This window comes from Orcinus orca, chromosome 1 (genome assembly GCF_937001465.1).
Source record: "Orcinus orca chromosome 1, mOrcOrc1.1, whole genome shotgun sequence".
Classification (NCBI taxonomy): domain Eukaryota; kingdom Metazoa; phylum Chordata; class Mammalia; order Artiodactyla; family Delphinidae; genus Orcinus; species Orcinus orca.
This window is the reverse complement of record NC_064559.1, coordinates 156938874-156966196: the sequence shown is the minus strand read 5'-3', so window position 1 is coordinate 156966196 and position 27323 is coordinate 156938874. Positions and strand designations below refer to the sequence as shown.

The 27323-nt window shown below is 42.9% G+C and overlaps 1 protein-coding gene and 1 pseudogene across 1 annotated transcript in view; both read right to left on the bottom strand.

Annotated features, from left to right (window-relative positions):
* LOC117197352 (translation initiation factor IF-2-like) overlaps positions 1–27323 on the bottom strand; it is a 69383-nt gene that overhangs the window by 24552 nt on the left and 17508 nt on the right. The window lies entirely within an intron of this gene.
* Positions 3641–27323, bottom strand: part of LOC125961306 (eukaryotic translation initiation factor 4E type 2-like) — a 118992-nt pseudogene continuing 95309 nt past the window's right edge.

Here is a 27323-nt window from a genome sequence, read left to right as displayed (position 1 = left end):
ATGCCCGTGATTCTGTTTCTGTTTCATAGATAAGTTCATTTTCGTCATATTTTAGATTCCACATGTAAGTGATATCATGTGGTATTTGTCTTTCTCTTTCTGACTTACTTCCACTAGTATGATAATCTCTAATTGCATCCACGTTGCTGCAAATGGCATTATTTCAACCTTTTTATGGCTGAGTAGTATTCCATTGTATATGTGTACCACATCTTCTTTATCCATTCATCTGTTGATAGACATTTAGGTTGTTTCCATGTCTTGGCTATTGTGAATAGTGCTGCTATGAACAAAGGGGTGCACGTATCTTTTTGAATTATAGTTTTGTCTGGATATATGTCCAGGAATGCACTGCATCCCTGAGTTTTAAAAAGAGTCTTCCTGGGACTTCCCTGGTGGTCCAGTGGTAAAGAATCCACCTTACAATGCAGGGGAAGTGGGTTTGATCCCTGGTCGGGGAACTAAGATCCCACATGCTGCGGGGCAACTAAGCCCGCGCACACCACAACTACTGAGCTCGTGCGCCTCAACTAGAGAGCCTGCGTGCCACAAACTACAGAGCCCACGTGCCCTGGAGCCTGTGCGCCACAACTAGAGAAGCCTGTGCACGGCAATAAAGAGCCCACACACCACAACTAAAGATCCTGCATGCCTCAACGAAGACCTGACGCAGCCAAAACTAAATAAAATAAATAAATAAATAATAAATAATTCTTTAAAAACAAAAAAAGAGTCCTCCCTGGGGCTTCCCTTGTGGTCCAGTGGTTAAGACTCCGTGCTCCCAATGCAGGGGGCACAGGTTCGATCCCTGGTCCGGGAACTAAGATCCCACACACCACACAGTGCAGCCAATAAATAAATAAATTTAAAAAGAGCCTTCCCTATGCCATCCCCATGTAGCAGCAAGCTAATTACTGCTTAATATCAGCCCTTCTCTATATATTGGCTCTATGGCCTGAGGAACCCCTAATGAGCAGGGGGAAGTCAGCTTCCATGTCATTGGAACCACGTCTACTATACTTCCTATCTTCCATATGAAGACACTGAAACAAAGAGAGTTTGAGATATTTGCCTAAGACTGCGTAATTAGTACAAGAGCTGAGGCTAAAAGCTCAGCCTCCTGACTTGATTAATTTGTTTCCCACACACTGGAGGAGTACATCTGTGTCTTATCACTAACAGGTGGACATGGAAAATAGCAGTAACATAATATTAGACTGTAATAAAGGTGACTCATGGCGGGGGGAGAAATACATAGTAGCAGATGTCCTCTATGTATTAAGGCGCCATAGGGAATAAGACATTTGTCATCCTGCTGTCTCACTGTGCCAAGCTCCAGCATGGAAGATGTTTTTGCCCTATGTTTTTCCAAAGCAGGGCCTTTTCCAAAACAATTCAGTGTGATGACTACTCAAGTGCATTTTAATGTGTTTCCTAATGAATTTCCTTGGTATTGGAAAATAATACCATTTTTCTTTTGTACTCTCTCCTCTCCACTCCCCCAAAGGAATTCACATTGCTTTTTTTTTTTAAGTTACAGAGGGTCCATACTAGTGAAGCAATAGGGCTCTTTCTAATCCATAAAACACCACCAAAACAGATATTTCAGAAGTCTGTAAGTGACTATGCATTTTAGGATTTCCATCGTCTTTCTGGAGTTAAACTGATCAATAGGCAGTAAGTGATGAGGCATAATGCTGGAAGGTGGGATGAGGCAAAGAAAGAAAGAAAGAAGTGAGAATGAGTTACCCAAAGTGGAAATTTAGTTTGTAAGGGTTGGTGGCTCTTTACCTTAGTGATTTGAAGATGGTAATCACTATTTTATTGCTTTCATTATCTTTTTAATTTCTGAATTTTTAGCTAGAAATCACCTGCTCTCTTGAACTTTGGCACAAAACTTTGTAAAAAAGGAGTGGAGGGGCTTCCCTGGTGGCGCAGTGGTTGAGAGTCGGCCTGCCGATGCAGGTTCGTGCGGGAACACGGGTTCGTGCCCCTGTCCGGGAAGATCCCACATGCTGCAGAGCGGCTGGGCCTGTGAGCCATGGCCGCTGGGCCTGCGCGTCCGGAGCCTGTGCTCTGCAACGGGAGAGGCCGCAGCGGTGAGAGGCCCGCGTACCGCAAGAAAAAAAAAAAAAAAAAGGAGTGGAATTTGGGAATTCATGTTTTATAAATGTTCTCCATTCTAAGATGAGGGATGAGGCCTTGAGTAACTTGGTCACCTTAGTCAACAGTGGGTTGAGATGCCTTGCTAAGAAGAAGAAGGAGAAACAATGTTGCAAATTAATCCTGTGCTAAAACACTCATTGGGGAAAATTTAATATAACATTTAATTTAGCACTTCAGTACTCTGTATCAAAGGAGAAAATAATGGGGGGATGCAGTCCATTCTTAAGTTGGTGGGGAAAGATGTTTTTGGATAGGAGAGCTTTTCACACATATCAAATCACGTAAGTTTGGTGGATGCTTTTTTCATCAGAAACGAAACACCAGTCTACATTTTAAAAAATGATATCATTTTGATCTTCTTTGCTGTTATCTCATTAACTCTCTGACTCTATACATTGAAGACCAGGATGTCTACCCTCATTCTCTCGGTGATCACATCCACTTTCCTTGCCTTAAGTACTGTCTATATCAGTGTTTTTCAAACCTTTTTTCATTATTGCCTTTCTCCAAAGAGCCATTTTAGATTTTTTCCCCTAATCACACTGTCCCGTGAAACTCTGACACTACATACACTCTGTATTTGTTTATGTGTTATGTGCTTCTGTGACTCTTCTTTGTACACCTTTTGCTCTAGGCACACTGAATTTGCTATTCCACATTTTACCTTAGTGGTAAAAGGGTTTAAAGGAGTGATTATCTGTTCTCTTAATCCACATTGGCCAGGCATTAAAAGTAGAAATTTCCCTAGGTTAGAGCCACTACCATCATAGGTTTCCATAGTAGAGTGGAGCAGAGATTGATTGTGATGACAGATTCCTGGGAGAAGTAGTGACATTGCAATCAGGGATTGAGATTTTGGCACAGGGCGGGGAATGTGCCCTGTTTATCTTCGTATTCCTACTTCCTGATTATGTCCTCTACCATTTGAAAGAGGACATATTAGTCTGCATAGGCTGCTATAACAAATAATGTTATAATGCTTTATAATGTTACAATGTTTTATTATGTTTTGGGCAGCTTTCTGAGTTATGTTTAAAATATATGCACAGATCTAAAAAAATTAATAAAAATAAAAGTGAAGTGCACAGATCTTAAGGTTCAGTTCAATAGGTTTTACAATCGTACACACCCATGTAATTAGCACTGAAGTTCCAGAAAGTTTCCATACCCTTTTGTTCCTTTCTTCTTGTTTTTCCTTTATGATAGCATTTTTTTAAACTTCCTTTCTAATTAAATACCTTTCCTTCTCACTTTCTGATTTCTATCACCAGAGATTAGTTTTGCCTGTTCTTGGATTTCATATAAATGGAGTCATACCATGTACTATATTATTTTAGGTCTGGTTTCTTTCATTCAGCGTGTTTCTAGATTCATTCATGTTTTTGTATGTATCACTAGCTCATTCCTGAGTAGTATTCATTTGTATGATTATGTCACAATGTGTTTATCCATTTCCTATTGATGGATATTTGAGTTGTTTTCCATTTTTTAAGCTATTATAAATACAACTGCTATGAACATTTTCATAGAAGGCTTTTTGTAGACATATCTTTCACTTCTCTGGGGTATATACTGAAGAGCCAAATTGCTGGTCACATGGTAACTTTAATTATTTGAGAAACTGCCAGACCGTTTTCCAAAGCAGCTGCATCACTTTACATTCCCAAATGTACACAGGTTTCAACTTCTCCATATCTTTGTCAAAACTTGTTATTGTCTGTATTTTTTAAAAAACATTTATTTGTTTGGCTGCATTGGGTCTTAGCTGCAGCACACAAGATCTTCATTGCCACGTGCAGGATCTTTGTTGTGTCATGCAGGATCTTTAGTTGCAGCATGTGGGATCTTTAGTTGCAGCATGCGGGATCTTTAGTTGCAGCATGCGGGATCTAGTTCCCTGATCGGGGATCAAACCCAGGCCCCTTGCATTGGGAGTGCGGAGTCTTAACCACTGGACCACCAGGGAAGTCCCTGTCTGTATTTTTGATTGAAGCCATCCTAGGAGATATGAAATTGTAACTCATTGTGGCTTTGGTTTGCATTTCCCTAATGACTAATGATGTTGAGCATCTTTTCAAGAGCTTATTAGCCATTTGTATGTCTACTTTGGAGAAATATCTATTGCCTTAGTCAATTCAGACTGCTATAACAGAACACCACAGACTGTGTAGTTTATAAACAACAGAAATTTCTTTCTCATAATTCAGGAAACTGGGAAATTCAAGATCAAGGCACTGGCAGATTCGGTGTCTGGTGAGAGCACGCTTCCTGGTTCAGAGAAGGCAGTCGTTTCATGTGTTCTTACATGGCAGAAGGGGTAAGGGAGCTCTCTGAGGTCTTTTCTACAAGGGCACTAATCCCAGTCATGAGGGCTCTGCTCTCATGACCTAATCACTTCCCAAAGACCCCACCTCCTAATACCACCACAATGGAGGAGTAGATTTCAACATAATGAATTTTAAGGGGATACAAATATTTAGTCTGTAGTATCTATTCAAATCTGTTGCCCATTTTTAATTGGGCTATTTGTATTTTTATTGAGTCCTAATTGACTTCTTTTTTTTTTTTTTTGTGGTACGTGGGCCTCTCACTGTTGTGGCCTCTCCCGTCGCAGAGCACAGGCTCCGGACGCGCAGGCTCAGCGGCCATGGCTCAAGGGCCCAGCTGCTCCGCGGCATGCGGGATCCTCCTGGAGCGGGGCACGAACCCTTGTCCTCTGCATCGGCAGGCGGACTCTCAACCACTGCGCCACCAGGGAAGCCCCTAATTGACTTTTAACAGTGGTTGAATTAAATGAAATGAGGAAGTCTGTTGTACCAGGTAAACCTCTTTTAATGGAAACTAACAGAAAATACAGCCTATACCAGCTTAAGTATAACTGGAATTTGTTATATCACAGAACTGAAAGTTCTTGGGATAGTTTTGGCTTTAAGAATGTCCTGATCCAGTGGGGTAAAAATGACAACAGGATCCCATTTCTCCCTATTCATCTCCTGGCTCTGCTTTTGCTGTGTAACACAGTTCTGGACAGACTTTTCAGTGGTAGCACCAATATGGCTCCAGCAGCTCCAGGCGACATTCCCCCAGGTTCAGGTGAACTGGAAGTGAGCACTTGCTTTTCTCCCAGCAGCTTTGGCAAAAGACTAGTTGGTCCTGACTGACTGCAGATGAATCCCAGTTGCAGTGGCCAGGGGAACAGGTACACTCATAGTTTTAAGAGGAGTCATAGGTTCCATTCCTGTAGCCAGAGTTAGAGCCGACCCAAAGCTCATGGACTGCAAGTAGGGGAGGGGGAGTTCACCAGAGAGAAATTAGAATATGTTTACCAAAAGAAGAGGAAAATGGATGTTGAGATGTCAAAAACTAGCAAATGCCCATTACAGTGCTTCCCAACCATGGTCTGACTGAAAGTTGACAGGATTTTATCATAGCAACTAAGCCAGTAGGTGTGGCTACAGGATAAAATATTATTGTTATTATTATTATTATTAGGCCGCTCCTTGCAGCTTGCGGGAAGAAAGCACATTCTTTTTTGAAGACGGGGCTGAATTGCAGCCCCTACAGCTGCCACAAGCCCTGACCTCCATCTGGCCATTCTGCTTTTGCCAATATGCACACTCACAGAAGGGAGCTGGCGTGTTGCTGTGCTCCACAGAACTGCTTTGGCTTCTTTCATGATTCCCTTGGATCAACTCTCAGTAAGTCATTCTCTTCCTTAGATGTCTTCTCTTTGAAAGATTTCCTCTGCCTGGAAGGCTTCTGCCTCAGTCACTCTAATGACTGGCTCTCTCATCTCCTTCATGTCTCTGCTCACATGTCCCCTTATCAGTGAGTTCTTCTCTGATCATCTAATAAAATAGCAACCCCCTCACAATCCTTATTCCCCTTCCTGGCTTTATGTTTTTTCCAAAGCACTTACCATGCATAATTGAAAATGTGGTTTTCTATATTTATCCTCCGTCTTCTTTGATTAGAATATAACTGATGACAGGTCAGGAAATGTTTGCTGCTGTCCCTGGGGCCTACAGTAGTGACTGCACATAGCAAATGCCATTAAATACATGTCAAATGAAAGGAAAGAAAGAGGAAGATAGGAAAAAAGGAAGGAATAAAACTGATATAACCACATGAATCATCTAAAAGTTGGTAGATACCACTAAACCTTTCTCTTTCTGATGCAGACTTCACATCTAAGAAGATCATCTAACTTCTCTATGCAAGTCAAGCATATAACCTCTCGCAAGTGAAGAAACTTGCAAAACCAGGTCACTAAAAATTGGAATTTTAAATTAAAGACAGAAAACGTATTTATTAACTACTTTCTTATATCAGATACCGTGTTACAAACTTTCGCATACATTATCTCATTACTCCTCCCTCCCCCAACAACACGTTGAAATAGGTCTTGTCATCCTTTTCTAACAGGCAAAGAGACTGAAGTCCAAAGAAGGTACTCAATGTCACATACACAACTGGAAGTATGGAATTTAAATCCAGATTTGTCTGATAGCAACACGTAAGAAACAGACTTTTGTGCTAAAACAAGAGGAGAGCGGCCAAATTCCTGAAGCACTTGATAATAAAAATGAGAATAGTATAAAAGGGTTATATCATAGAGCAGCGGCCCCTAACCTTTTTGGCACCAGGGATCGGTTTCGTGAAAACAATTTTTCCATGGACGGGGCAGGGGGATGGTTCAGGCGGTAATGCGAGCCATGGGGAGCAATGGGGAGGGGCAGATGAAGCTTCACTCGCTCGCTCAGCCACTGCTCACCTCTTGCTGTGTGGCCTGGGAGGCGGGGACCCCGGTTACATAGGACAGAGTAAGGAATCACTTTTACTATGCATGGGCTGCAACGCTCACTATCACAGTTACCCAGCCCAAGGGAGACACCATCTTCTTACAATGGGGGGTATTTTTTTTCTTTATAAAGTCTGTTATGGACTGAATGTTTGTGTTCCCCCTAAATTTATCTGTTGAAGCCCTAATCCCTCAATGTGATGGTATTAGGAGCTAGGGCCTTTGGAAGGTAATTAGTTTTAGATGAAATCATGAGGGTGGAGACCCCATGTTGGGATTAATGCCCTTATAAAAAGAGGGAGAGTCATCAGTACACTCTCTCCACCATGTGAGGCTACAGCGAGAAGGTGGCTGTCTGCAAGCCAGAAGATGAGCTCTCATCAGTAACCGAATTGGCTGGCACCTTGATCTTGGACTTCTCAACCTTCAGAACTGTGAGAAATAAATTTTCGTTGTTTAAGCCACCCAGTCTATGGTATCTTGTTATAGCAACCCTACCAGACTAAGACAAAGTCTCAGAAACATACAGCCACTAGAACTACCATATGATCCAGCAATCCCACTCCTGGGTATTTATGCAAAGAAAATGAAAACACTAATTTGAAAAGCTATATGCACCCCTATGTTCATTACAGCATTATTTACAATAGCTAAGATATGGAAACAACCTGTGTGCCCATCAATAGACAAATGGATGAAGAAGATGTGGCATACATGTGCAACGGAATATTAATGATAAAAAAAAATGAAATCTTGCCATTTGCAGCAACATGGATGGGCTTGGAGGGCATTATGCTAAGTGAAATAAGTCAGACAGAGAAAGACAATCACTGTATGATCTCACTTACATGCAGAATCTAAAAAACAAAACAAATGAACAAACATAACACAACAGAGACAGATTCTTAGATACAGAGATCAAACATGTGGTTGCCAGAGGGGTGGGAGGAGGAGAGAAATAGGTGAGGGAGATTAAGAGGTACAAATTTCCAGTTATAAAATAAATGAGTCACGGGTATGAAATGTACAGTATGGGGAATATAGTCAATAATTATGTAATATCATTGTATGGTGATGGATGAAAACTAGATTTATCATGGTGATCATTTTGAAATGTACAGAAATATCAAATCACTATGTTGTGTACCGGGAACTAACAGAGTGTTATAGGTTGATTATACTTCAAAAACAAATAGACCAAAAACTCATAGAAGAAGAGATCAGATTTGTGGTTACCAGAGGTGGGAGGGTAGGGGGAGGAGGAACTGGATGAAAGTAGTCAAAAAGTACAAACTTCCAGTTATAACATTAATAAGTAGTAGGGGTGTCATGTACAACATGATAAATAAAATGAACACTGCTGTACACTATAAATGAAAGTATAAATGAAAGACTCGTCACAAAGGAAAAAATTTTTCCTTTTCCTCATCACAAAGATAAAAAATTGTTTTTCTCTTTCTTTAATTTTGTATCTATAGGAGATGATGGAGGTTCACTAAAGTTATTGCGGTAATAATTTCATGATGTGTGTAAGTGAAATCGTCATGCTATACACCTTAAACGTACACAGTGCTGTAAAATAAAAAATGGAAGAAAAAAAAGAAACTGGCTTAAGGGAAAAAAAAGAAACATATAGCCACACAGCATCCGAAACTCTCTCTTAGGAGAGAAACCTGTTTTCACAGTAAAATGACAACTAATGAAAATAGAAGGAATGATGGAATTTGGAAATCATCAGTGGAAGCTATAACTAGTAGATGAATATTGGCTAAGGAACAGAATATTTACATAGTTCCCAAAAACCTCCTATAAATCATTTATTCATTACAAAAGAAAAATAGTATCTTTACAGTGGAGAAATCTGGCAGACACTACTTTAACCAGCAATCCAAGTCAATTTCAGTGGTATTATTAAGACAAACCAATATCATGTGCCTTCTCATATAATGCTCTAAGAAGGACCGAGTACCACTTCTGTGGAATTCCTGCCAACAAGGTATAACCTGAATGTCATCATGAGGCAAGTTAGACAAACCCAAGCTGAAGGACATTCTACCAAATAACTATCCCATATTTTTAAAAATGTCAAGTTAGAGAACATTAAAGAAAGGCTGAGGAACTGTTCCAGATTAAAGAGACATGACAACCAAATGTGACACATGACCTAAGACTGGATGCTGCCCTGGGAAAATAAAACGGCTATAAAGGACATTACTGCGGCAATTAATGGAATTTGCCTAAGGACCATGTATTAGATAACAGTGTTGTATCAATGTTAACTTCTTGTTTTGATCATACTGTTGTGGTTATATAAGAGAATATCTTTTTCTCAGCAAGTATTCTGCAGTGTTTAGGGGTCTCCTAACATATGATATCGCCAATTTACTCTCCAAATTTCAGAAAAAAAGTCATACCTACATACTATAGAAAAAGAGAGGGGGAGGGGTGGGGGAGAGAGAGAATGATAAAGCAAATGGGCTAAACTGTAAACAATTGGTAATGCTGTGTATAGGGCATATAGATGTTCCATGTATTATTCGTTCTTCTAAATTTAAAAATACAACAAAATTAAAAATTACAAAATGTGCTTTTAATCTCAAACAAAGACCCTCTCTGGATGTTAATCTGTGGGCTGGTGAAACACTTCAGGTAATTACCATAGATATTTCTTTAAAGCGTTCGAATTATTTTGCAAGTCAAAATAAGAAACTCAGAAGAGCTGCAGAAATGCATAGCACTAATTTCTATTGGAAATGTAATCTACTCTTTTTCTCTAAGTGCTCATCAGCTATTCCTGAGTACTGGTCATTTTGTCAGTAGTGGTGGTTTGCAATGAGTCCTTCTGCAAAACAGAACATTTTATGATTCCAATTTTGTTAATGGAAATAAAATGTATGCAAAGAATGAAGGCTGAAAGAAACAACCATGAATCTAGTCAAAATAATTTCAAATGACTTGGCCTTATTTTCTTAATCTTGATGTTAATTTTTTAAGCATTCATTCCATACAGGAAGCCTGAATAACAGCAGGGTTGTTTAGGGAGAAGACAGTGGATATTTTTTTCTTTTTTATAAAAATACTTAGAGGGCTTCCCTGCTGGCACAGTGGTTGAGAGTCCGCCTGCCGATGCAGGGGACGCGGGTTCGTGCCCCGGTCCGGGAAGACCCCACATGCCGTGGAGCGACGGGGCCCGTGAACCATGGCCGCTGAGCCTGCGCATCCGGAGCCTGTACTCCGCGACGGGAGAGGCCATAACAGTGAGAGGCCCACGTACCGCAAATAAATAAATAAATAAATAAAAATAAAAATAAAAATACTTAGAAATCGCATGTGGCTACCTGTCTCTTCAGTTTCTTCATTTATCAGTTTTCTAAATTACCTTTTTCCACTATTTCTCTACATTAGACTGTCCACCAGTGTTTACTGAACACCTTCTAGGTGCTATGCAAATATAAAAGAAGATCGTGACATGGGTCTCTGTGGCAGAAACTAGCTGCCTGTTCAACATCTGTATCCTTCTCGGAAACAGACTACCGTCATTGTTCAGTGCATCAGTGTACTCAGCTAAAAAATATTTCCCTTGCCTCCTTGCAGATGTGGTGCCCAATGAGATACAAACAGAAGTTGCAAGGTGAGGCTTCCAGAAAAGGTCTTTAAAATTCAACTGGAAGGCCTACTCTTTTCCCTTCATCCTTTCTTCCACCTTGCCTGGAACACAAAAATGATGGCTGGACTTCCAGAAGCCATCTTGTAAACACAAGGATAAGGCTCACACCCTGGGGATGGCAGAGGGAAGAGCTAAAAGAGGCTTGGACCATGATGCTCTCTTAGGGTCCACATTATCAGCCCTGGCCAGCTTTCTCTGGACTCCTTTGAAGTGAGAGAAAAATCAACTTCTATCTTATTGAAGCCATAGTAAAGGATCTCTGCAACCAGCAGTTGAATACAATTTTTAAATTATACAGTCCCTGATTTTAAGAGCCAGTTGAGGAGAAAAAACTAGCACACATAAAACACTTAGAGAACATATGTAGCTGGGTGGTATGTAGTTAGGAGACAGCATAGGTAGAAAGAGGGAGAGCTTTAGAATCAGTTATCCTTGCAGTTCTAACCTCAGCTTAGCATTTTAGGGTGTTTGACTCTGGGCAAATTACCTAATCTTTTTGAAACCTCGGTTTCCTCTTTTATAAAATGAGGATGACAATGATTACCTTGTGTATTTGTAATGAGGAGTAGAGATAATGGGACTGGCCCTTAATAGGTGCTCAATAAATGACGGTAGTAATTTATAAGCTATACAAACTCACAGCAGGATGAAATCTATATGGGTTAAAATGATCAAGAAAGGCATAGAGGGTTTCCCTGGTGGCGCAGTGGTTAAGAATCCGCCTGCCAGTGCAGGGCACACGGGTTTGAGACCTGGTCCGGGAAGATCCCACATGCCGTGGAGCAACTAAGCCCGTGCGCCACAACTACCGAACCTGTGCTCTAGAGCCCATGAGCCACAACTACAACTACTGACCCGCGTGCCTAGAGTCCGTGCTCCACAACAACAGAAGCCACCGCAATGAGAAGCCTGCGCACCACAACGAACAGCAGCCCCCTCTCGCCACAACGAGAAAAAGCCCGCTCACGGCAACGAAGACCCAACGCAGCCAAAAATAAATAAATAAAAAATAAGAAATGAAAAGAAAGGCTTAGCGAATAAGTTGGATTTTGTTGCCAGTGAAGGACCGAAATGTTCAGGATGGATAAAGGGGAAAGGTATTACACATGGGTACAGGAAAGGCATGGGTAAAGACACAGAGACTGGCTGAATATAACATATTTGAGAATTACAAGGAAATCAATATAACTGGTACCGTAGAGTTAAGGAAAATAGAGCAGCATAGATAGGGTGAGATCAGGGTGGCATAGATGGGGTGGGATCAGGCTGAAAGTCAAAGAGAAGATATGTGACTTGCTATGAAAGGGCACAGGAGAATCTGTAAGTTTCATACAAAAAGAATAATCAAAACAGACATAATGAAAGCTCACCACACTAAGGTGCTCAGTTATCCTGAGTGATTTTCTTTTAGAACAAGTGACAGGAAATGAGCCTAAGTGCCAAATGGAAGGCAAGCATCTAACCCAAAAAAGTGGTCATTACTTTAATGGAAACACTGCCTAATAGCAAACATTAATCTAGTTGCTAGAAAGGTGCTGTGAGGTAGCTTGAGTCCACACAAGCTTCCTTCCTGTGGTTTTTGTATAAAATGAAGACTTTTTATCAGATTTTTGGTATTTGGCAAAGGTCTTTTCCACTTTAATCTTTTCAATTTAATCCAGCCAGTCATACACAGTATGTTTCTCTCTCTAAACCATAAGACACCAGCAGACACTCGCCCATTTTGATTCTAACAGTGCCTTTTTCACTATCTCGCTTTAAAACACTCACTTAGTAATGCCATTGGTTTCCAGCAGATATTTCAGGACTTTCCCAAAGTAAAAATTAAGAGATCCGTTAAGCAATCCCTCCACTCTTTGGCTTTCACAGAGTCACCACAGTATACAATAAAGCTAATTATTGTTTTTCCTATATGTTAGGATGAAGACTGGTAAACTAAACCAGCCAACAGACCTCTTGAAGGCCTGTACCTCCCCGATAAAACCCACCCACAAGTTCCAATCTGAAATTCTTCCCTTCCTTCTCATAAGCTGAAATAGCGTATGTAATAGGAACTACAAACAAATGGTATAAAGCTTGTCTGAGTAATCACGTCTCTGAGGGGTCATGGAGAAGGCACGAACTTGGATGAGAAGACTTGACCTTGAGTCCTGACTGTACAAGTAAGAAGACTGGAGAAGTTGGGGAACTCAGATTTCCTAAACCTCAGGTGGGTCTCCTGTAACATAAGGATTATAACCCCTTCCTACTTTAAGAAGTCCTTCCTTGGGAGGATTGCATAAAATAATGTGTAAAAGTGATCTGTAAGGCTTAAAGAATTTTAAGAGTGTAATATTTTCAGTAGACACGGAGGGTGCCTACCCACTATGTTCCTGTCTTTGGGGAACATCCCCATCACACCCTTCCAAAAGGTGGACCCAAGCAGTCATATCTGAATAATAATAACAATGATAATTTAAAAACAAGAGCTACAGTTTAGAATGATGAATAACTTCTAGGGATGGACAATGGTAGTGGTTGTACAACATGTGTATGTACTTGGGAATTCCCTGGCGGTCCAGTGGTTAGGGATCCATACTTTCACTGCTGTGACCGCCGTTAGATCCCTGGTCGGGGAACTAAGATCCCACAAGCTGTGTGGTGTGGCCAGAAAAAAAAAACACAAAAAAAAGGTGTATGTACTTAATGCCACTGAACTGAACTGTACACTTTAAAATGGTTAAAATGGTAAATTTTATGTTATGTATATTTTTCCACAAAACAAATTAAAAAAAAAGAACTAACACATATTGAGGACTTAGTGCCTTTCTTATAATCATTAACAAGGATTATTTTATTTCATCCTCACAATAACCTCTTGCAGTAGGTGCCAATGTACCCCCATTTTACAGAGGAACAAACAGAGACACAGAAAAGCTAAGTAACTACCACAAGGTTACACGGCTAGTAAGTGGTAGAGCTCTGTTTGAATCTGGACAGACTCCAGAGCCCTGTCCCCACTACCAATCCCTTCCCCCTCCACCCATCAGAGGAGAGCTCAGGTCACAAAGTCTCAGGAGCTTGGCTTATCAGACTCTTACTCAGGAATCTGGTATAAGAGATACTGAAATTCTGGTCAGAGAGTGCTTGGCTCTAGACTCTTGATAAAAACCTGAGGTTTCTGGCTCCAAGGCAAGTCAAAGCCTCATGTGACCCAAAGTTATAAGGGAACAGGAAACTAAAAGCAGGCAAAGAAGAAAGGCAGTCCAAAGAAAACAAGAGCCCGGGGAGGGGAGATGGGGTGTGTTGAAGACCTTTCCAGTTCCTACGTGTGTCTTGCACTTTGTATCTTTTTTTTTTTTTTTTTGCGGTACGTAGGCCTCTCACTGTTGTGGCCTCTCCCGTTGCGGAGCACAGGCTCCGGATGTGCAGGCTCAGCGGCCATGGCTCACAGGCCCAGCCGCTCCGCGGCATGTGGGATCTTCCCGGACCGGGGCACGAACCCGTGTCCTCTGCATCGGCAGGCAGACTCTCAACCACTGCGCCACCAGGGAAGCCCCCCAGAATTCATTCTTTATGTTCCTGGAGTTTCTATCTTTGCCTGATCTTCTTATCCAACCTGACTTTATTTGTAATAGAAGCACCTCTATTTGGCCCCTTTACTCCTCTACTTTTTTAAGGAAAAAGCATTAATTAGAGGGTGTTCAGAAGTTGGAAAGTGAGAAGAAATTAATCTATACACAAAAAGGAAATGCCTGTCATGCTCATATCTTTCTCTGAGGATCCTCCTAGCCTTCAAGGATATGTTTTTAAAGAAAGTCTTAATTCAAAGAACTGCAATCTTCACTTACAAGAATCAAATAAGCTACTTGGAGGTTGCTGTATGACTCTTAATCATTACTTATTTGAATCGTAGGTGCTCTGATGAGAGGTCGTTTTAAGAGCATGCTTGTGTCAACCTTTAAGAGGTTTCTGTCTGGGCATTCTGGATCATCCTGGTATTTAAATCCTGGGTTTACCAGGTGATGAGAACGGGAGGTAGGTTTTTCCAGCCACTAGAGACAGGCACAGCCATGCACATGACGGCATCCATCAAGGCCGCCTTTTCTTCAGATGTCTCACTTTCAGAATCACAGAATCTACCAAATAAAACATTAAGGCCACCATCAACCAGCTTCCCATTTCCCTTCCCCCAAAAGGGGCACGCAAGAGCCCACGGAAACAGGCTGGACACACAGGCCCTGCTCACCTGGCAAAATGATTTCCGTCGCTGTCTTCAGCTCCAATTCCTGCACTTAGAACACGCATTATGATCTAGCTCCTAATCTGGCTGGATTCTGCTCCAGTTTAATTGACCAAGGCATCATCCCTTCCAAGCCGCCTCAGTGAAACCAGTGTAGCCCACTGGATGGAATGCTAAGTGCAGCCGTGCCTCAGAAGGAAAGAGAGCACCACCGCAGGAGGGAAGAAGGGAGGGCATGAGCAGAGACTGTACCAAATAAGAAACACATTTTTAGAACATGGTGGGCTTGGGGGAAGAGGGAAAAGAAATCAACAAAACGTCCCAGTAATTTCAAGGCAGAGCTAGCAGAGAGCATTTACAGCTATTCCAGGACACTCCAACAGAAAGCTTTTCCTGGATGCACAGACCTTCACAACACTGACCACCCTCAGGTGACCGTGCTGGTTCATACATGTGGTCACGATGTCACAGCGTGAGAAGAACACAACAGAATGCCCAAGAGGCATCTGGACAGCACATAGCAAAAAAAAAGAAAAAAAAAAAAAGGCCTAACTCCCCTCCACAGAACCCCATTAAAAACCAAAGTGTGTCTATTACAAAGTCACATTTTCCGTTTCTCTGCTTTCTAAAGTCAGCAATGCTGGAGGGTAGGAATGGGTGCAAAAGGGGAGTGTGAGGCTCATAGATGTCCCTTCAGTGAGCAGAAGGAAGGACTGGCTGGACACCTCCCACCCATTTCGGACACACACACACATGACCAGATTCACGCTGTGGTTCCTAGGTCACTTCCAGTCTTATGCTATATTGAAATAATGTCTTCCTGAAACCACACAGAGACCACACGCCCACAGATCTCCCCCCCAACTGTGAACTATTCCCGCAGCATGGCCAGGATGAGATTCTTCCAGCAACAGGATGCCAAACCCTTCCACAGGAAAATAATTCACTTGCCACTATTTTTATTTGCATCATCCCCCAGATAGGATTAGTTCCTTCTCTGAAGAATTCCTACTTGGAAGAAGTCACTGTGACCTGTCAGAGTGCAGGGAGCTATCATGTTGCTGTCAAACTTCCAGGACAGGAGGTATCAAAGGTATCAACCTGGCTGCTATTCTGTTCAAAGTTCTGTGAGCGGGTGGGATGGCCTGGGGTTCTCCTGAAGTACCAGAAAGCGTAGTTGTACTGCAAGGGATGCTCTCAGATCCAGGACAACAGCCTTCCTCTTGCTGCTGCTCTGACGCCTGTCCCATTTCTACGCTTCCTTCTCACCATCTTTCTATGTGATGTTTTCTTCATTGTGATCATGGTCCCCACTGTCATCATTTTTCAAGGCCTTGGACTTGTTCACTTTCTTGCTGCTGTCGCCACTGCCTCACAGAGTGAATCTATCACTTTTACATGATGATACTCAGGGCCATGTCATGGGTGTGTGAACTGTGCAGCAGGGCCCTGTGCTCCTTTAATGCTCTGTTGTCATCATCTTGAAATTCTTTTTTTGTTTTTTGTTTTGCGGTACGCGGGCCTCTCACCATTGTGGCCTCTCCCGTTGCGGAGCACAGGCTCCGGACGTGCAGGCTCAGCGGCCATGGCTCACAGGCCTAGCCGCTCCGCGGCATGTGGGATCTTCCTGGACCAGGGCACGAACCTGTGTCCCCTGCATCGGCAGGCGGACTCTCAACCACTGCGTCACCAGGGAAGTCCCTTGAAATTCTTAATAATTTTTTGAATGAGGGAACCCACTCTTTCATTTTGTACTGGATCCCACAAATCATGTAACCAGTGCTGAAAATATTTCAAAGAGCTTCATGTCAAACCTCCCCATTCATTTGGCCATTCTTTTTACAGAACCTGATTTAGGGTCTTTTAACCATCCTGGTTGTTCTTCTCGAATTTCTGTTCCCAGAACTCACCACAGACTCTACACATGAGCTAGTCAGTGAGGAGTACAGTGATACCTCAAAGACTGCTGTTATAAACATGACTGTATGTATATTTGTAGCAATAGAAAGCAGTTAGTGTTTACCATGTGACTGGCATTATGTTAAGGACATTACATGTGTTATCTTATGTAATCCTCACATCAACCCTGCTAATTAAGAGACAGATTTGTCCCCAGTTTGCAGATAAGACGACTATGGCTTAGAGAGGTTACATAACTTGCTGAAGACCATACAGTTACAGGTGGCAAAGAACTCACACCCAGGTCTGACAGACTCTTTTACAGTAGATGTACTAGGGCTTCTCCCGAGTTATCAGAGACACTCACTACCTAGGTGGCTAGAGGTGGCACACATTGAGCTAGTAACCAATTCCGATTGTACTGTCAACTAATTTTGATCTCTGGTGATTCAGCCGGGAAGGTCTCTTTGGATGTTAACTGAGCTATTCCCACATGGCCATTTCCTTTTCCAGGTTCATGCCCTCTGTTAGGTTCTTTCCACTACGATTAGCCTCTGTATTAGTTTCCAACTGCTGCTGTAACACATTATCACAAATTTAGTGGGCTTAAAACAATATAAATGTATTATCCTGTAGTTCCGGAGGTCAGAAGTCGGAAATGGGCCTCACAGGGCTAAGGTGAAGGTGTCGGCAGAGATGTGTTTCTTCCGGAGGCTCTAGGGGAGAATCTGTTCCTTGCGCCCGTCCATCTTCTAGAGGCTGCCTGTGTTCCTTGGCTTGTGGCCATGTCACTCCAATCTCTGCTTCTGTCATCATGTCCTCTGCTCTGACCATGACCCTTCTGCCTCCCTCTTATAAGAACCCTGTGATTGGGCTTCCCTGGTCACGCAGTGGTTGAGAGTCCGCCTGCCGATGCAGGGGACATGGGTTCGTGCCCCGGTCCGGGAAGATCCCACATGCCGCGGAGCGGCTGGGCCCGTGAGCCATGGCTGCTGAGCCTGCGCGTCCAGAGCCTGTGCTCCGCAATGGGAGAGGCCACAGCAGTGAGAGCCCTGCGTACGAAAAAAAAAAAAAAAGAACGCTGTGATTACATTGAGCACTTGGATAATCCACAATAATCTCCCGATGTTCAGGGCAGCAGGTTAGTAACCTTAATCCCACCTGCAATTTGTAATTCTCCCTTGCCACGTAACATAACATATTCACAGGTGCAGGGGATGAAGACGTGGACATCTTTGGGCGTCCGTTATCCTGTCCACTGCAGCCTCCCGACACACCACACACACCAGCTCCTCGTGTGACCTGGATTCCAGGGCCTCCCCCTTCCTATGGATCCTGCTCACCTTCCTACGGACGCACTCTGGTTCTTCTATGTTCAGTCAATAAACATTTATAGAGCACCTATTACATGCTAGGCATTTTGCTAGGGGCAGGAGAGACCAAGAAAAAAAGACATTGTCCCTGCCCAGAAGGTGCTCACGTTTTAGTGCAGCTGACAGAAAAATCATAAAAGACAAGAAAATATGGCAATTACTGGGATAAAAGGGAGCATAGGTGGTGAAGGGGCCCTCAGGACTTGGGGTCTAGGGTGGGAAGGGATATGCAAAGACATACCTTACTGCTCCTATTCCTATCAAGATCCACAAAATCAAAACGGTAGGATTCATCATGAAAAATGAAGATCTGTCATCTGGTCTCAGGCATCGCTACAGTGTCAATGCCCAGTGATTCCAGGCAGGGCTGGGCTGTTCAGAAGCCAAGAAGCAAAGGGGCACACAGATCTCCTTCTGTGCTCTGAAGGCCTTGCTTCAGCCTGGGGTCAGCAGCAGCCAGCAGGAATTACTCATTACCAAGGTGAGGAGGACCCCTGCCAAGTGGAATAAGCTATTTACAGTCTTCAAGTGGGATGGGCTCAACCCAGGGCGGGTGATACTCTCATTTCCCCAGGCTCAGCCTGATCTAAGAAATGGGTTATTTTGAACGTTGAAAAGGGAAAAAAATTGTTAGATTAAATATACAAAGATGTAGTTTAGTTCCTCTCTGCATCTCAAACGTGGAGTCTGAGGAAGGAGCCCGAACTCCTAAGCTTTCAATGATCTATGTTTGTTTTTAGATACTGTATCACAGCCCAGGACCCCGGATGTGCCTGGACTGACCTTTGTTCCTACCTGCTGGCCACTTTGTAACTGTTATCAGAAGAAATCCGCAAGCTATCATGGGAGTCGGTAGGTTCCTGCCCACTGACATTTCAAAGGAACCAGCTGGCTTTGTTTCCAGCTCTATACTGAACTCTGCTGTCTCCTTTCAGAAACACAAGCAGATGTGTGTGTGAGTGTGTGTGTCTGTGTATGTGTGTGTTTTCATTTTCCTGTTTAACCTGAATAGCTATGACAAACCAGGGTCACTTATTTTTAAAAATCTCTGTCTCTCTGTCTCTCTGTTTCTCTCTCTCTCTCTCACACACACACACACACACACACACACGGAAATTTCCTTCCTAGTGGAACATAACCAAAATGCTACTTAGATGACACTGAATTCATGTTAAATCAGACGACTTTGTGAAATCACTAGTATTTGTAGAGGGCTTTATAGTTGGCCAAAGGTGTTCTTGGCCGTTGAATTCTGCTCCTTATAAATCTTGTGAAACGCTGTCCTGGTTGGGGGTCCATTAAGCCTTAAGGACCTTTCACATGCAGAGACCCTTCTGAGCACATGGACTGAATGGGGACTTCGTGTGTTTTACTCTGAATGAAATATATCTGCCCTTCATCTACAAAGGACTAAAGCCAGGGATCAGCTGTACTCTCTGGGGAGTCCCATACCTGATATGTGGCCATCAGCCTCAGACTGAATACCTCCTGCAAAGGGGGCATCACCTCCCAAGGCATCTTTGCTTGGTTCTGACAGGTGGCCAGACAGAGACGTTAATAGATTCCCCTAGCACATCGACAAGAGGGCCTCGAGAGGACACCTTCAAGGGGTTTGGTGTGGGCCATTACAGGTTCTCTATATTGGAATCAGCCAACCAACCCTTTCAGATCTTTTCTCCTGGATAATAGGAATGACAGGGGGTCACACATAAACAATGCACGAGGCCTGCTGTTTATCCCAATACCTGAAGTACTGAGCTACCCTGTGGCTAAAGAAGACGTTGTCCTGCATCTTTACAATAAACTTCGTTAGTGAGGGGAATATGGGTGCTTCTCCTCCTTGAAACTTTAAAAAGTCAAATATAAAGTTCTAATTATTATGCTCATTCTAAAAGTGAGGACACCAAGGCTCAAAAAGATCAAGCTATCAACAAGGGCTCCTGGCTAGGAAGTAGCACATCTAGCTTCTGTAACTTCTGCTACAGATGTTAGTGAATTAAAAACACACGCACTCACACCCCCATCAAAAATCTAAGTGAGGCACTTCCCTGGTGGCCCAGTGGTTAAGAATCCATCTTCCAATGCAGGGGACACGGGTTTGATCCCTGGTGGGGGAACTAAGATCCTACATGCCGCAGGGCAACTAAGCCCGCACACCACAACTACTGAGCACGCAAGCCACAACTAGAGAGCCCACATACCGCAAATACAGAGACTGCAGAGCCCACGCACTCTGGAGCCCGGACGCCACAACGAAAGATCCTGCGTGCTGCAACTAAGACCCGACGCAGCCAAAAATAAAATAAAATATATATATATATATTTTAAGTCTAAGTGAAAATTTAAAAAAATTAATTAAACCTAAACTTAAAAATTTTTTCATTTAATGTATGGACTTTAGATAATAAACCAAAACAAAAATCTATATCATGACTTGGATGAACCTCCAGGGAATTATGCTGAGTAGAAAAAAGCCATTTCCAAAAGGTTACATACAATCTGATTCTAATCACAGAACGTATATGAAATGACAACATTTTAGAAGGGAGGCTAGATTAGAGACAGGACAGGGTGGGGGTCAGCAGACTTCAACTCTGAGCGGGGCGGTGTGGAGACTGCAGCCTCTGCCCATTGGCCAAGCGCAGAGTGAGCTTTAAGTCAGATGATCTTGCCTGAGCCAATCCACAGGAAAGCCTTGGCTTCCAGGGCAATTTCTCAGTTTACTGTCCACCCTAGAGAAACCAAGTAGAGTTTTAAGATTTTCAAATGGTTAGCGTGACATTAAGATTAGTACACAGGTACTTGCCTGGGGAAAAAGAACATGTATGGCAGCTTAGAGCTGCAGACTCAACTGGACTTCCCAAGTGATGGTGAAGACTGATGACAACCTGTAAACCATCGCATCTGTTCTGTACAAAGTCAGGGTGACCAGATGGCATGGGATGTGAAGCCTGAAAAAGAGCAGTCCCTACTTGGTCTAGTGAAGTTCGTTCTGAACCGGTGACTGTTCTTAGTTAATGGGCCAGTGGCAAGGGCAGAGATATACAAGAAGTTTGGGGCACAGTGTGAGAGAGGAGTAAAGGGAGAAGGGGCAGGAGTGCAAGGGCAGGATTCACAGCTTGAATGAACTGTGTCCGGGCTCTGCCCTAGAGACTGTGAGGCTCTGAGCCAGTCTCTGAGTCTCTCGGAGTTTCTGATTCCCTATTTGCAGAACAGGGCAATGAACCCCTGCCTGGCCTCTGTTACCAGGTTGGTGGGAGGAACAAATGGAATAATATAAGTAAAAGGCATTTTGTGAACACTTACATTTCATGCAAATGCAAAGATTAGTAATGTGATTTGTCAAGAGTCTTACTGGTGGTCTCTAGATTTCTGGACCTGTGATTTGGCAAGTAAGTTAATTCAGTCTGAAGGCTGGAGGGTCCATGGCCCTCAAGTGAGCATCACTAATGATCAGGTCTTGACAGCAGCCATTGCACTCACCATGGATTTATGTATAGGGTCCTACAACCGGAGAAGGAAGCATGATGGGCCACATCTGAGCTGAGCTCTAGTAACTTCAGCTGGCTCCTTACTTGGCTTCTAAGGCTGATCCTTGGCTCAAAGATATGCATATAGGAAGCCTTTACCAATGAGTGAATGCTCATCTAATTTCGTGAGGGTTTTCTCTTGTTTCCACTTAGGTAATATAGTAAGTCAGTAAGTCCGGTAATGCTGCACAGGAGAGGGGAGACAGTCATGGTCAGAGACCCTCTGGGAGGGAGGCAGTTAGGGTTGAGTTAAAAATCTTCTCTGAGAAATGGCATAGTATGGCAGAAAGCATGTAGGCTCTGGGCTCAGGGAGCTCTGTGAGTGACAGCGTTATCCTCTCTGAGCCACGGTTTCCTTCCCTGTCAAATGGTTAATGACAACAGTGCTCTCCTCATAGAATTGTCCTGAGGACTAAATGAGATAAACAGATATGGAACAGCAGGCAGAGAGTAGAAACACAATAACGTGGATCCTTTCCTCCTTCAGAGGACAGGAAGAAGATATCATAACTCCTTTAAAATACCTTCCTGTGCATGTTTTTCAGAGAGAATGAAACTTGGAGCCTTGAATTGCTAAGCCTGTCCTCTTTGTAGTCAGACAGATTCCTATCCATGCTCTACTAATTACAAGATACGTGATCTTAAGCATGTTAGTTAATCTCTCCTAATCTGTCTCCTCAAGTGTAACAGAGTTTCATCATACCTATGAATGCGGTTGCTTTGAAAGTTAAATAGGAAGTATATGTAAGGTGGCTAGGACAGTGTCTTACGCACAGTCCAAATGCAATAAATAGTTGTTCTTATCATAATTGTCTTGGGTGTGGCAGGAGTGCCCAAAGAAATGGAGGACAGAGTGTCTACAGACATCACCATTACTTTTCATAATCATCAGTAATCCTTAGTTCCATCTGTGCAATACTTTCTTCCCCCTTGCGTTCGACAATAGTTCACACTCAAGGATTTCGTGGGTGTGAAGGAGTCAACAGGGTGGTGCAGCTGCCAAAACACAATGGATGTCACCCCGACAGCACACCTGGAGCCCTGGAGGACACAAACTGTACGTGAACAAGCTGGAGAGCGTGCCAACAGGAGGCAGCAGGATGGGGAAGTGGCTGGAAAGATGCCAGGCAGAAGGTCTGAGGGACTGGGACAAGAGCAACCCAAGGAGGAGTACAGACAGACCAATATCTGAAGGGCTGACCGGGAAAGGATGATTTCATTTATTCTGTCATTCCCTGGACAGCAGAACGCAGACCAATGGGGAGAAGTTACCTGAAGATACATTTCAGCTCAGTAGGAAGAATTTTCTGACAATGCAGACATCCAATAACAATGCTTCTGTACATCAGTGGAACGGGCTGTCCTGTGAAGGAGGACCTGAGTCCACAATCTGGCATCTGGGGGGAGAGGTGGGGAGGCTGGCCTAGACAGCTCTCAGGCCCTTCGCAGCTCTGAAATTCTATCTCATGAGAAGCCCACGACTGCTTCAACAGAAGCTGTCTTGTGTTAGCGAGTCATTCATACAAAGCTTGTCCTCCACTCTGTTATAAAACCTGGGGGCACCACAACAGGATAGAAGAAAAAGATATCTTATTTACCTTAATACTTGCTATCGTTACTACCGCAGATGAGAGGCCCAATATACGTATTTAACAAATACATACTGCTTATCTGCTCTAAGGAGGGTATCTAAAGTGTCAAAGCATCCTCTTCTTTTGTGTGTTAAGATTTTCATTCCAGTAATGTAGCAGAGAAAGGAAGCTATTATCACTCACATTTCAAAACTGATCTTGAAGTAAAAAGGAGTAACTGCTTCCCATTTAAGCACATTATTTAATACCACAAACCTCAGTTTGTGATGACAGTGATATTTACCTATAGAGACAGTTCATTCATTCACTCAACAAATATTTGAGCACCTATTATGTACCAGACCGGGTTTTACTTGCTGGGGACTTCTATCATTGAGCTAAAAAGACACACAGCCCTCATGGAGCTTACATTCTAGTGGGGGAGAGGGAGTAATAGATACAGTTAAGTAAATTGAAGTATGCTAGTGTGAACAGACCATGTAAAAGTGCTGTAAGAAAATAAAGCAGAAAGACTTCCCTGGCAGTCCCGTGGTTAGGACTCTGTGCTTCCAATGCAGGGTTTGATCCCTGGTCAGGGAATTAAGATCCCACAAGCAGCGAGGCACAGGGGAAGAAAAAAAACGTTATTAGAAAAAAAAATTGTTAATCAACTATTCTCCAATATAAAATAAAAATTTTTTTTAAATAAAAATTTTGGGGCTTCCCTAGTGGCACAGTGGTTGAGAGTCCGCCTGCCGATGCAGGGAACATGGGTTCGTGCCCCGGTCCGGGAAGATCCCACATGCCGCGGAGCAGCTGGGCCCGTGAGCCACGGCCGCTGAGCCCACACGTCCGGAGCCTGTGCTCCACAATGGGAGAGGCCACAACAGTGAGAGGCCCGTGTACGGCAAAAAAAAAAAAAAAAAAGAAAAAGAAAGCAGAAATAGGGATAAGGAGGAGGTGGTGTGGAAAGATTAAGTAACAGAATGCAGGTAAAAACTACTGCATGGACAGGTTATGCAGAACGTCTTCAATCAATGCTAGCTATTATTACCATGGGCACTTCTGAGTTTGCAGGACCTACAATTATATATGCATCATTCCACTCCTGAATTATTCAATAGGTGGTATGTATTCAAAATCAAAACCACAAGGAAGCGGGCCCTGATACTGTTTTCAGGTAGAAGGAATCAATGAAAATGTCATGACTTTGGAGTTCTGGCATTGTCTCACTTGTGCAAGGATGTTGATATGAATCTGCAGGAAATATAGAAATGCAGAAGCTGAGGACTGAACCAAATTACATCAGGTAAGTGACCTAATTTTTCTAAGCCTTAGTTCCCCTGTGCCCCCATTTGACCAGGGCTGTTGGGACACTTAGTATGTAAACACTAAGTAAATACGTACGTAAAATATAATACAGATGTAAAACACTGGGCACACAGCACGTACTGTTAGCTTACATTATTATCATTGTCCAAACAAGGTCATCTGAATTTTCAGAGATTTTCAGTGTGTTCAGAATGAAAAAACAAGGCAGTATTCCTCAGGAGGGAACATTCCACAATCATGTGTTGCTAGGAGTTGGACGAAGGTCACTTGTTATGAGAACAAACCAGGAAAAAAAACATAAGGAAGCATTCAACTGATTAAATGCTCAGTCCAGTGCTCAGCCTTGCTAACTCCTTGGCTGCAGTCTTCAGAATTCCAGAAGATGCAAAGACACAATGATTCACTCAAAACAGTTCTTCGTACAAATCTTAGGATTCAGCCAAAAAGCACTCCCGCAGGATTTATGAAGTGTGCTTCCCTCTACAGAGCCTGCATGTCAAGGACATCCACAGGCTCCCTTTAATGGAGCCTTATTTTTCCAAAGACCTCTGTAGCATCATCCCTCTGCTCTTACCACTCTGACTGAGAGTCTTGGGAAATGAGAATTTAATTTGTTCTGTGTTGAAATTTTTCTCATGGGGCAACTTTACAAAGAAGGAGCTCTTTCTGCTTTCCCAGAGAGGGAAAGCATCCCCATCAGTCCCACTTCCTCGAGTTCTGAAGTAAATGAAAGCTTTGGAATATTTATTGGCGTTAGTGCCTTTTCCACTAGTCATTCCCAAGACAAGGGCAGCTGTCCCTCATTGGCTCTAGATAACACAGTAACCCCTTCTCTGCTGCTAGGGGGCTTGCATCCAGCAATCTGCCTCTTCCAGGGGTATCTATGACAACCTGGCACTTCAAAAGGACTACAGAGGCCTCAAGGGACAAAGGTGTTGGCCTTGCTGGGTCGAAGTCAGTGCTTCTCAAACTATCTGTGGAGAAGAACCAGTTTGTTCTTATTCCTAGTCCATCATGGACCGATATTTTTATAAACTACAATGAAAATGAATTGCTAGAAAAGTGTTTATTAAAGACATAAAATGCAAGCCAATGTTTTTATTACTAGAGTCAACAGACATAAAATTACTGTGTCAAATTGCTATAAAAACTTTAAATGTTTACTCACAGCTTCTGTATCTGTTCTAGCCACAGCTTACAGCACTAACTCACTGTTCAGCCATTAACATTTACTTGAAATAAAACACAAAGCCAAACAACCCCCTTTTCCTATGAAATAAGATGATGTGTTTAGTGCAGCGGCTGGCACATAGTAATTACTCACTGAATATTAGCTGTTACTATTGCTATTCTCTCTGGGCTGGTGAGAAGAAGGGGAAACATTAACTAAGAGACTGAGATGCAGGTCTGAGTTCCTACTCTTCCTACCAACCGTGGACGAGTGTCTTCACTGTTCTGGGCTTTAGTTTCCAAAATCTGCAATACATAATGAGATGATCTAGAATCTAACATCTAGATCAATAACTTATAAACTGAACTGAAACCCGAAGTGAAAAATAAAAAAACATTTGTGTCCCAGTACACACTCACATACACTCAAGGGGGCAACTGCAAAGTTTCATGAAGTAATATTACCTTACCACATGCTATGCACTCTGATATTTTCTATCTTGTCTTATTTTTTTAAGTGCTGGTCAAGACATATTTAATCGATTTCAAACCCACAGTGTGAAAAATGCTGGAGCAAATGAGCTCTTGGGTTCCCATTCTCTATAGTGTACCGATGGGGCTAACGACTAGGAAGTAGGTCCCTGTCAGTCATCCACAATTTGATGTCTAGTAAGGACTGACATTGTTTTGCTTTTAATTTTTATTGGAGTATAGTTGATTTACAATGTTGTGTTAGTTTCAGGGGTACAGCAAAGTGAATCAGTTACCAGTGAATCTTTTGTTTTTTTAAGGTTCTTTTCCCGTATAGGTCATTACAGAGTATTGAGTAGAGTTCCCTGTGCTATATACAGCAGGTTCTTAGGACTGACGTTGTTAAGGCCAGGTTCATCTACAAGTTTGTTTTTTAAGCCTCCTGGTTCTGCATTGAGATATTCTTAATGAGTCTATTAGTGACAAAGAAGAACGGTCAAGGTTGTGGAATTCAAACCACTTGATGATTACCTACAGGTAACCCTGAATAACTCCCATCTAGCCTCATGCACGGTGCCTTCAGGCAAATGTGCCAGGAGTTGGGTTACGGGGAAATGTCCTTACTGGTTTCTACTTTCTCACTAAATTGCCTTCTGCTTTCTGGATAAGGGAGAGGGGACAGTCGTGGGAGGTAACAGGCTGCTGCAAGTGTTAGGATTGAATTGGCATTTCAACTCCTTTACACGTTAGAAGCAGCGGGTGAGGGGACTTAACTAGGGGAAGATACACGGACATGCAAACTTTTACCTGAAGGGATATATTTTTTAAATTAATTTATTTATTTTAATTTATTTTTGGCTGCATTGGGTCTTTGTTACTGTGCGCGCGCTTTCTCTAGTTGTGGCGAGTCGGGGCTACTCTTGGGGGCGGTGAGCAGGCTTCTCATTGCAGTGGCTTCTCTTGTTGCAGAGCACGGGCTCTAGGCATGCGGGCTTCAGTAGTTGTGGCACGTGAGCTCAGCAGTGGTGGCTCGTGGACTCTAGAGTGCAGGCTCAGTAGTTGTGGCGCACGGGCTTAGCTGCTCCACGGCATGCGGGATCTCCCCAGACCAGGGCTCGAAC